At 50.1% G+C, this 10,172-nt stretch overlaps 1 protein-coding gene across 1 annotated transcript in view; it reads right to left on the reverse strand.

The window, feature by feature from the left end:
- Positions 1-8,859, reverse strand: part of C9H1orf146 (chromosome 9 C1orf146 homolog) — a 150,460-nt gene extending 141,601 nt beyond the window's left edge. Inside the window, exon 1 of the mRNA XM_063938750.1 lies at positions 8,626-8,859. The gene's annotated coding sequence lies outside the window, so the exon portion shown is untranslated. The remainder of the gene's footprint in view (positions 1-8,625) is intronic.
- Positions 8,860-10,172: the final 1,313 nt, after the last annotated feature.

The following is a 10,172-nucleotide window of genomic DNA, read 5'->3' on the forward strand; positions in this document are numbered from 1 at the left end:
ACCGGCATTAGGGGTCCCATATGGGATGTTAGTTTATTAACTAGCGTATGTAGGAGCGTGGAAAAAGCGGCCCACGGTGGGTCATTATGTACCTCCGTTGCCACAGTCCCACTGGGGGGCAAGGAGCCCCCAGAACCAGAGCCCACAGCTGCTATATTCTCCTCATAGGGATCTGTGGCTTCAGCAACACCGGCAGTGTGTTCAGCCCCAGAACCGTTACCCTCAGAAGCAGACATGATATAACTTGCAGTATCAGGTAACACAGTACAATTGGCAGCAGCAGCACAATACCTCTTACCCAAATCCCTGCGCAGTGTAGTCTGCACTAGCAGAGATAAAGGAGAGATATGGTGACTAAATCACAGAGAAAAATACGTATTAAAGTATATCTTTGTGAAAATCCTATATCAATATAAAACCTGACGCACCAAGCCCCCTCAGGTTATAGAATATAGGGATAGCAAGTTGAGTGAAAGACACGAAATGGACACCACTCAGCTATCTAATGCACACACAGATAGTCACAGTTTGTACAATGCAGAGGTTATTACTAACAATGATACTGCACTGGACTAGCTTATATATATAGCTATATAGTCAATAGATATAACACTGCACAGTAAGAACTGGATGTATATCACAGGGTAATTGTACTAGAAAACGCTGACTAAATGCACTCTTTCTTAACTAGCACTGTCTAAAAAGGCAGGTAGAATACTTAAGTGTCATGTTGTAAAGTCACAGCACTGACAACCAGGCGGCTTTACACAGGAGGATTTGCCCAAGCAGTCCTAGGAACAGTGAAGCTGAGAGATAATGGCGCCCAGACACTGACAGGGAGTAAGGGAGAGAGAGATATGCAGCTCCAGGGCGGGAACATTTGCGGGAAATGGCGCCCTGGGGCTGGGGGAGGGGCTTCAGGTCTAAGTCTTATCCTCCTGCTAGCAAAACCACTGGGTACTGTGGGCTACTGAAAATGGTTTAGAGAGAAAACCTGACCTGCACCCATGCCCTGGTGATCTAGTGGGATCGCCTGTACTGCCACAGTGTCCACCGCCAGCGCGCGTGGCCCGCCTCCCACTGACCGTGCCGTATCGCAATAAAGACCGGGTCCCACACACCACCTCCCGAAGTGCGTCCACGCGATCCCGGAGAGCCCCCGTCGTGTGTGCCTGACGTGAAGAAAACCGGAGACTCCTGCTGTAGTTACCTGGCAACCAGGGCTCGGGAGTGTACAGCGCCGCTGGGGAGAGCTGGAGCTGCAGCAGTGAATGTCTTCTGACATTTACCACCGCTGCTGCCCTTGAAGTCTTCACTTTTTTCTTCAAAAAAAGCTCTTCTTAGGGCTGCCTGGAGCAGCCCCTCTGTTATGTGCCTGCTTACTGCAGCACCAACTACAAAACTGAGCTCCTGTGCAGGGAGGCGGAGTTATAGAGGAGGCGGCGCTGTGCATTCTGGGAACAGTCAAAGCTTTGAGCCTGTTGGTGCCTAGGATCAAGATCCTACTCTACACCCCCAATGTCTATCCTTGTGGAGCCCAGTGTACCCCGCAGCAGAAATAATAGGATTTTAATACCTACCGGTAAATCCTTTTCTCCTAGTCCGTAGAGGATGCTGGGGACTCCAAAAGGACCATGGGGTATAGACGGGATCCGCAGGAGCTTGGGCACACTATAAAGACTTAAACTGGGTGTGAACTGGCTCCTCCCTCTATGCCCCTCCTCCAGACCTCAGTTATAGGAACTGTGCCCAGGAGAGACGGACATTTCGAGAAAAGGATTTTTGTTCAAACAAAGGGTGAGAAACATACCAGCCCACACCACAACATACCGTACAACTGGACTAGTATAAAACCAGATAACCGTATGAATCAACAACAGCAACAAGCTGAATAAACTAATACACATCCCATGTGTAAACAAATACAACCAGTAAACAACAACTGCAAGTAACAGTCCGCACTCGGAAGGGCGCCCAACATCCTCTACAGACTAGGAGAAAAGGATTTACCGGTAGGTATTAAAATCCTATTTTCTCTTACGTCCTAGAGGATGCTGGGGACTCAAAAAGGACCATGGGGTCTATACCAAAGCTCCAGACCGGGCAGGAGAGTGCGGACGACTCTGCAGCACCGGTTGAGCAAACATGAGGTCCTCATCAGCCAGGGTATCAAACTTGTAAAACTTAGCAAATGTGTTTGAACCCGACCACGTAGCTGCTCGGCAAAGCTGAAGTGCCGAGACCCTTCGGGCAGCCGCCCAAGAAGAGCCCACCTTCCTAGTAGAATGGGCCTTTACCGACTTCGGCAACGGTAGCCCAGCCGAAGAATGAGCGTGTTGAATCGTATTACAAATCCAGCGAGCAATAGTTTGTTTAGAAGCAGGATTTCCAATCTTGTTGGAAGCATACAGGACAAACAAAGCTTCTGTTGTCCTGGTACAAGCCGTTCTGGCGACATAAATTTTCAAAGCACTGACCACATCAAGAGACTTTGCAGCCGCCACAGCATCCGTAGCCACAGGCACCACACCACGTTAAGATCCCACGGCGCCACCGGCGGCACAAATGGAGGGTGGATATGCAACACTCCCTTCACAAAGGTCTGAACCTCGGGAAGGACGGCCAATTCTTTCTGAAAGAAAATAGATAAAGCCGAAATCTGCACTTTTATGGAACCCAATTTCAGGCCTGCATCTACGCCAGCCTGCAAAAAATGGAGAAACCAACCCAAGTGAAACACCTCCGCTGGAGCTGCTTTGGTCTCACACCAGGAAACATATTTCCTCCAAATACGGTGATAATGTTTTGCCGTAACTTCCTTCCTAGCTTAAAGGAGAGTGGGGATGACCTCCCCTGGAATACCCTTCCGAGCTAAGATTTGGCGCTCAACTTCCACGCCGTCAAACGCAGCCGCGGTAAGTCCAGAAACACGCAGGGCCCCTGCAACAACAGGTCCTCTCGTAGAGGAAGCGGCCAGGGATTTTCCACTAGTAATTCTTGAAGATCCGGATACCAGGCCCTCCGTGGCCAATCTGGAATGACGAGTATCGCCTGAACCCCTGTTCGTCGAACGATCCTCAGCACCTTCGGAATGAGTGGAAGCGGAGGGAACACATACACCGACGGAAACACCCACGGAGACAACAGGGCGTCCACTGCGCTAGCCTGGGGGTCCCTCGACCTGGAACAATACCTCGGAAGCTTCTTGTTGAGGCGAGACGCCATCATGTCTATCAGAGGAAGTCCCCAAAGCTTTATCACTTCTGCAAACACCTGTTGATGAAGAGCCCACTCTCCCGGATGGAGATCGTGTCTGCTGAGGAAGTCTGCTTCCCAGTTGTCTACTCCCGGGAGGAAGACTGCTGCTCACGTGCTGTTCCGCCCAGCGTAGGATTCTTGTGGCCTCCTCCCTGCTCCTTGTTCCACCTTGGCGGTTTACGTACGCCACTGCTGTTATGTTGTCCAACTGGATTAGGACAGGGCGACCCTGAAGAAGGTTCTTTGCTTGCTGCAGGCCGTTGTAAATGGCTCTCAACTCGAGAACATTTATGTGGAGACAAGATTCCTGGCTTGACCATTTTCCCTGGAAATTTCTTCCTAGCGTGACGCTAGTAAGAATCCTTTATGTCAACTGACGCCATAAAATTTCCCCCTTCGAGACTGGAGATCACCGCTCGAAGAGACTCCATCTTGAACTTGAAAGTTTTCAAGTATGGATTGAGGGATTTTAGGTTCAGAATCGGTCTGACCGAACCGTACGGCTTCGGCACCACAAAGAGGCTCGAATAGAACCCTTTCCCCCGATCCGACGGGGAAACCGGTACCACGACCCTCTGTTGACACAACTTTTGTATCGCATCTCTTACCACCTCTCTTTAGAGAAGAGAAGTTGGCAAGGCCAACACGAAAAACCGGTTGGGGGTCATCTCCTGAAACTCCAGTCTGTACCCTTGGGACACTATTTCTAAGACCCAAGGATCCAGAGCCGAACGAACCCAAACCTGATTGAAAAATCGGAGACGGCCCCCCCACCGGTAGGGACTCCCCCAGGGGAGCCCCAGCGTCATGCGGTGGACTTGGTAGAGGCAGGGGAGGAGTTTTGTTCCTGGGTGCCTGATACTGCAGGCGATTTCCTTCCCCTACCTCTACCCTTTGAAGCGAGGAAGGACGAGCCCTTACCTCTTTTGTATTTATTAGGCCGAAAGGACTGCATCTGCTGATGGGGTGCCTTCTTCTGTTGTGTGGGAACATAAGGAAGAAAAGATGACTTACCCGCCATAGCGGTCGACACCAGGTCAGCCAGGCCTTCACCGAACAAGACACTATCTTTAAAAGTAAGAGCTTCCATATTCTTCTTGGAGTCGGCATCAGCATTCCATTGGTGAATCCACAGCGCACTCCTGGCCGAAATCGCCATGGCATTGGCTCTTGATCCCAAGAGACCAACATCCCTTGCCGCATCCTTTAGGTAATCTGCAGCGTCCTTAATATATCCAAGAATCAGAAGAATATTATCTTTATCAAGAGCATCCATATCAGACGCCAAATTTTCAGCCCACTTTGCAATAGCACTACTCACCCATATCAACGCCACAGCAGGTCTGTGCAATGCACCAGTATTGACGAAAATGGACTTCAAAGTCGTCTCCAGCTTACGATCCGCCGGATCCTTGAGGGCAGCCGTGTCAGGAGACGGAAGTGCCACCTTCTTGGACAATCGGGATAGAGCCTTGTCCACATTTGGAGACGACTCCCATTTTTCCCTATCATCAGAGGGAAAAGGATATGCCATCAAAATTCGCTTGCGAATCTGCCACCTTTTTTCAGGTGACTCCCAAGCCTTTTCACAAAGTGCATTCATTTCATGAGAGAGGGGAAATTTTACCACAGGTCTTTTCCCCTTAAATAAACAGACTCTTGTGTCAGGAACAGCAGGTTCCTCAGATATACGTAAAACATCTTTAATGGCTATAATCATGTACTGAATACTCTTGACAACCCGTGGATGCAAAGAAGCCTCATTTAAATCGACATCGGAATCAGAGTCCGTGTCGGTACCTGTATCTGCCATCTGGTTAAAAGCACGTTTCTGTGACCCTGAGACTGTTTGTACCTGAGACAATGCGTCCTCCACCGACTGTCTCCATGTTTGTGTCTGAGAATCAGATTTATCCAGTCTTTTTGACAATAGAGCCACATTTGTATTCAGTGTACTCAGCATAGTCATCCAGTCAGCCGTCGGCTGTGCCGACAGACACATACTTAAATCTTTTTCTGCAGCCCCCATAACCTCCTCTGGGGAGGAACACCCAGGCTAAGACATGTCGACACCACTTGCCGACACACTCACACTCACACCGTCCACAAACCCGGGGACAGACCCACAGAGAAGCCCTTAGGGAGAACACAGAGAGAGTATGCCAGCTCACACCCCCAGCGCCCATACACTAACCGAAGCTAGTAATATGCTCAGCCCCGGCAATATAAATTGAAAAACACCAATTTTATGTGCCCCCCCCCCCCCCCCCCCCCGGTTTTTCCTCCCCATGTACTTGCGGGAGCTCGGAGGACCGGACAGCGTCTCTGCAGCCCTGTAGAGATAGGAGAAAATGGCGCTGGTGAGCAATGTGCGGCTAAGCCCCGTCCCCTTCCCGGTGCGCTGTAGCCCGCTAAAATTTGAATCTTTAAGCTGGCGGGGGTACTCTATACAGTGATCGGACACTGTATAGCCTTTTATTATGCCAGCCAAACCTCAGTAGCTGCTGCCCAGGGCGCTCCCCCCTAGCGCCCTGCACCCTGTGAGTGCCGTTGGTGAAGTGTGTGGGAGCATGGAGCGCAGCGCTACCGCTGCGCTGTACCTCAGTTACTGAAGTCTTCTGCCGTCACTGAAGTCTTCGGTTCTTCTAATACTCACCCGGCTTCTTTCTTCTGGCTTCTGTGAGGGGGTTGACAGCGCGGCTCCGGGAACAAGCAGCTATGCGAACCAAGTGATCGAACCCTCTGGAGCTAATGGTGTCCAGTAGCCTAAGAAGCAGAGCCCTTAACTAAGAAGAAGTAGGTCTGCTTCTCTCCCCTCAGTCCCACGATGCAGGGAGCCTGTCGCCAGCAGGTCTCCCTGAAAATAAAAAACCTAACATAAAGTCTTTTAGAGAAACTCTGTAGAGCACCCCTAGTGTGTGTCCAGTTACTCCTGGGCACAAAGTCTAACTAAGGTCTGGAGGAGGGGCATAGAGGGAGGAGCCAGTTCACACCCAGTTTAAGTCTTTATAGTGTGCCCAAGCTCCTGCGGATCCCGTCTATACCCCATGGTCCTTTTGGAGTCCCCAGCATCCTCTAGAACGTAAGAGAAAAAGGATAATAATAATAATAATAATAATAATAAGTGGAGACCTGAAATTTGTTTAACCACTTGCCTGACATGGGCCCTCATTCCGAGTTGTTCGCTCGCAAGCTGCTTTTAGCAGCTTTGCACACGCTAAGCCGCCGCCTACTGGGAGTGAATCTTAGCTTATCAAAATTGCGAACGAAAGATTCGCAATATTGCGAAAAGACTTCTCTGTGCAGTTTCTGAGTAGCTCGAGACTTACTCTTCCAGTGCGATCAGTTCAGTGCTTGTCGTTCCTGGTTTGACGTCACAAACACACCCAGCGTTCGCCCAGACACTCCTCCGTTTCTCCAGCCACTCCCGCGTTTTTCCCAGAAACGGTAGCGTTTTTTCAAACACTCCCATAAAACGGCCAGTTTCCGCCCAGAAACACCCACTTCCTGTCAATCACACTCCGATCTCCAGAACGCAGAAAAAACCTTGTAATGCCGTGAGTAAAATACCAATCTTCATAGCAAATTTACTTGGCGCAGTCGCAGTGCGAACATTGCGCATGCGCAAATAGCGGAAAATCGCTGCGATGCGAAGAAAATTACCGAGCGAACAACTCGGAATGACCACCATGGTCGCATCAGATGCGACCATGCCTGCAAGTGCTTTATCTCTCCTGGTCACCCAGGATGCGACCAGTCAGATAAACTGTGCTAGCAGAGGCGGGAAACTTCCCTCCACTGCTGCTGTCAGAGGGACCGGAAGGTCCCTCTGCCTTCCAGCCCCCAGTGTTGCCGAGCTGCCGATCATTGCTGATCAGTCAACATGGCAGGACCCCCCACCCCCAGCGGCTGCAAACAATAGCAACCGCTGGTAAGTGTAAATCAGCGCCCCCCAAGCCACCCCTGTGTACCTGGCAGCTATCCGGGCTCTAAAAACTAAAATCACGATAGTCGCGATGTTACCAAAGTTCTGATGGTGATGATGTTCCCAATCGATGTTCCGATGTATTTTGGGGAAAAATATTCTTTTCCTTTTTTTTTTTACCAAAATAATATTGGATAGAGTCAAATTTATGTTCTTCACCTAATTCACTCATCAAAAAAACTGACAATTTCTGAGCGTTTTTTTTGGGGGGGGAAATCGTCAGTTAAGTAGCTAAAGGGTACTCTCATTATAACTCATTAGCTCTTCCCATAATGATTAATTCTCAAGTCCCTCTTCTGTGGTAGATGGGGATTCTGAGGAAGGGATTGGTACAGCTGAGTCTTCAAAGTCACACTGGACATTTAGGATTAAGGCTAGAAGACACAGTGCTGGTTTCTGTCACAGATATATTGCATACCTCCCAACTGTCCCGATTTTCGCGGGACAGTCCCGTTTTTTGGGGACTGTCCCGCTGTCCCACCCACGGGCCGCAGTGTCCCGCGGTGGGGGGACAGTTGGGAGGCTCATGCATTCGCTGCCCTGCTTTGCAGAGCAGCGGTGAATAGACGCTGTTCACTGCAGCCAAAGGGAGAGGGGGCATGCCAGCGGCTCACAGAGCGCTGGGCATGCCCCCTCAGTGACGAAAACGGGGGCGTGACTCGCGATCGCGGGTCCTCCCGTGAAGCCACGCCCCCTTTTAATTAGGTCACACCCCTTTTTCGGGAGCGCGCCTTCGCCGCGCATGTATCCCTCTTTATAGGAATCAGAAGTTGGGAGGTATGTATATTGCATATTTTCGCCTCTGTAGCAGGCACAAATACACTAGGAAAAAACACACACACACAAATTCTTGTCACTGTGTCAACATAATCATCCTTCTCCTCAGGTATTAGCTGTGAGGAAATAAATGATAATCCCCCTGGTAAAAATGGATTCTGATCATTATGAGACATTTTTTGAGGCAGACACATGTTCAAGACGGATGTTCCCACTAAAAATAAATCCATCCTCACAGGGATGCCTGCTCAGGCACAAACACAAAGGGGGTCATTACAACCTGACCGCATGCTAGCTATTTTTTGCAGTGCTGCGATCAGGTCAAAACTCGGCAAAACTGCGCATGCGTATGCACCCGGGTACAAAGCGGATCGGTGCTGGGCGATGGATTTAACCAAGAATGCGGGTGCGAATATGCACAGCTAGTCATTGCTGGGATGCGTATGCTACATCTGTATGTACTAACGCCATTTTCTTTGTCTGCAGTCTGCCAGTGCTAAATGCAGACTACAATATCGCACTGCACCTGGGTCACTTAGTGCTGCCATAGACACCTGTGGCAGTGCTAAGTGTCCCAGGTGTTACTAAGAAAAGAGGTACTTTACCATCGGGTGTCTTCTCCAGCGCTGGTATCACATACCCTCCAACTGTACCTTTTTGGCAGGCACAGTACCTTTTTTTTTTTTGGTCTGTACCGATTTTTTAAAGTATAGGAAAAGGCCTTTTCTCGTGACCACGCCCTCTTTTCAAATTTGTACCGATTTATATGTGTAAAATGTTGGAGGATATGGTATCACCTCATACTTGCCTACCTGACCCTCTCCATGAGTGAGGAAATGCTCTGTTCCTGGACTTTCCTGGTAATGTATGATTGCCATCACCTGTGGTGAGCTAGTTAATTGATAAGAAAGGTGTTTCACCACAGGTGATGGCAATCATATATTACCAGGAAAGTCCAGGAACAGAGCATTTTCTCCCTCATGGAGAGGGTCAGGTAGGCAAGTATGTATCACCTCCTGTAGCTGCCGTTACCTGCTTCTCCTCAATGAGGAAGCAGGAAGTGAGCTCTGTAAATTTGGCCATGTGTCAATAAAGTTTGTTGAAAAAAAAACACCTCTCTGCTTCCTCTGCACAGGAGGAGACTCTGAAGACCTTGGGAGTCTTGTGTCTGCTCTGCTGCCTACAAGTTAACTACTTGCCTGGTATGGTCGCGCCTGCAAGTGCTTTATCTGACCTGGTCGCACAGGATGCGACCAGTCAGATAAACTGTGTTAGCAGCAGCAGTGAAGGGAAACTTCCCTCCGCTGCTGCTATCAGAGGGACCGGAAGGTCCCTCTGCCTCACTGCACTCTCCCCTACTGATTGCCGTGCTGCCGATCACTGCTGATCGGTCAGCACAGCAGGACCCTGCTCCCCACTCCAGCAGCTGCAGACTATAGCAGCTGCTGGGGAAGTGTAAATTAACCCCCCCAAGCAGGGCTGTTTCTAGCCAATTTGGCTCCCAGTGCGAGATTTAAAAATGCGCCCCCCCATGACATAAAAAAAATGTGCCCCCACCCCACACACACGCACCTAGATAAAAAAAAAAAAATTGCGTGCGCACCCGGCAAGGGGGCGTGGCATCATCTAAATGGGTGTGGCCTCATTTAAATGGGCATGGCCTCGTCTGAAGAGACTACCTCACAATCCAGTTTTTGACCCTGCTCCAACAGATCACGACCACCACAGGAAAAAAAAATTCTACCATATTAAGCCCCACACAGTAATGCCCCCTGCACCATATTATACCACACACTGCAATGCCCTTGATACATTAAATCCCCACACTACGGCAGGCAAGAGTCCCCATTTCACACATTACGGCAGGTGTCCCCATTTTACACATTGAGAGAGAGAGAGAATACTTACAGAGGCGATTACCGCTCTTCGGCCCGCCTCACCAGTCGCTCCTCGCGCCGGCCTTTCCCTCTTCCTAACTTGGATCCCCCTCTGTACTCCGCTCGGGGGGGAGTTTCGCGGAGTGACGGGGTTGCGTCGTGACGTAACGACGCAACCGCGTCATTTCGTGAAACTCCACCCCCCGAGCGGGTTACTCGGGGAGAAATAGGAGGGGGAAGCAGGGAGCCACAGTTAGTGCCGCGGCGGGCGCCCA

Source organism: Pseudophryne corroboree, chromosome 9 (assembly GCF_028390025.1).
Source record: "Pseudophryne corroboree isolate aPseCor3 chromosome 9, aPseCor3.hap2, whole genome shotgun sequence".
Classification (NCBI taxonomy): Eukaryota; Metazoa; Chordata; class Amphibia; order Anura; family Myobatrachidae; genus Pseudophryne; species Pseudophryne corroboree.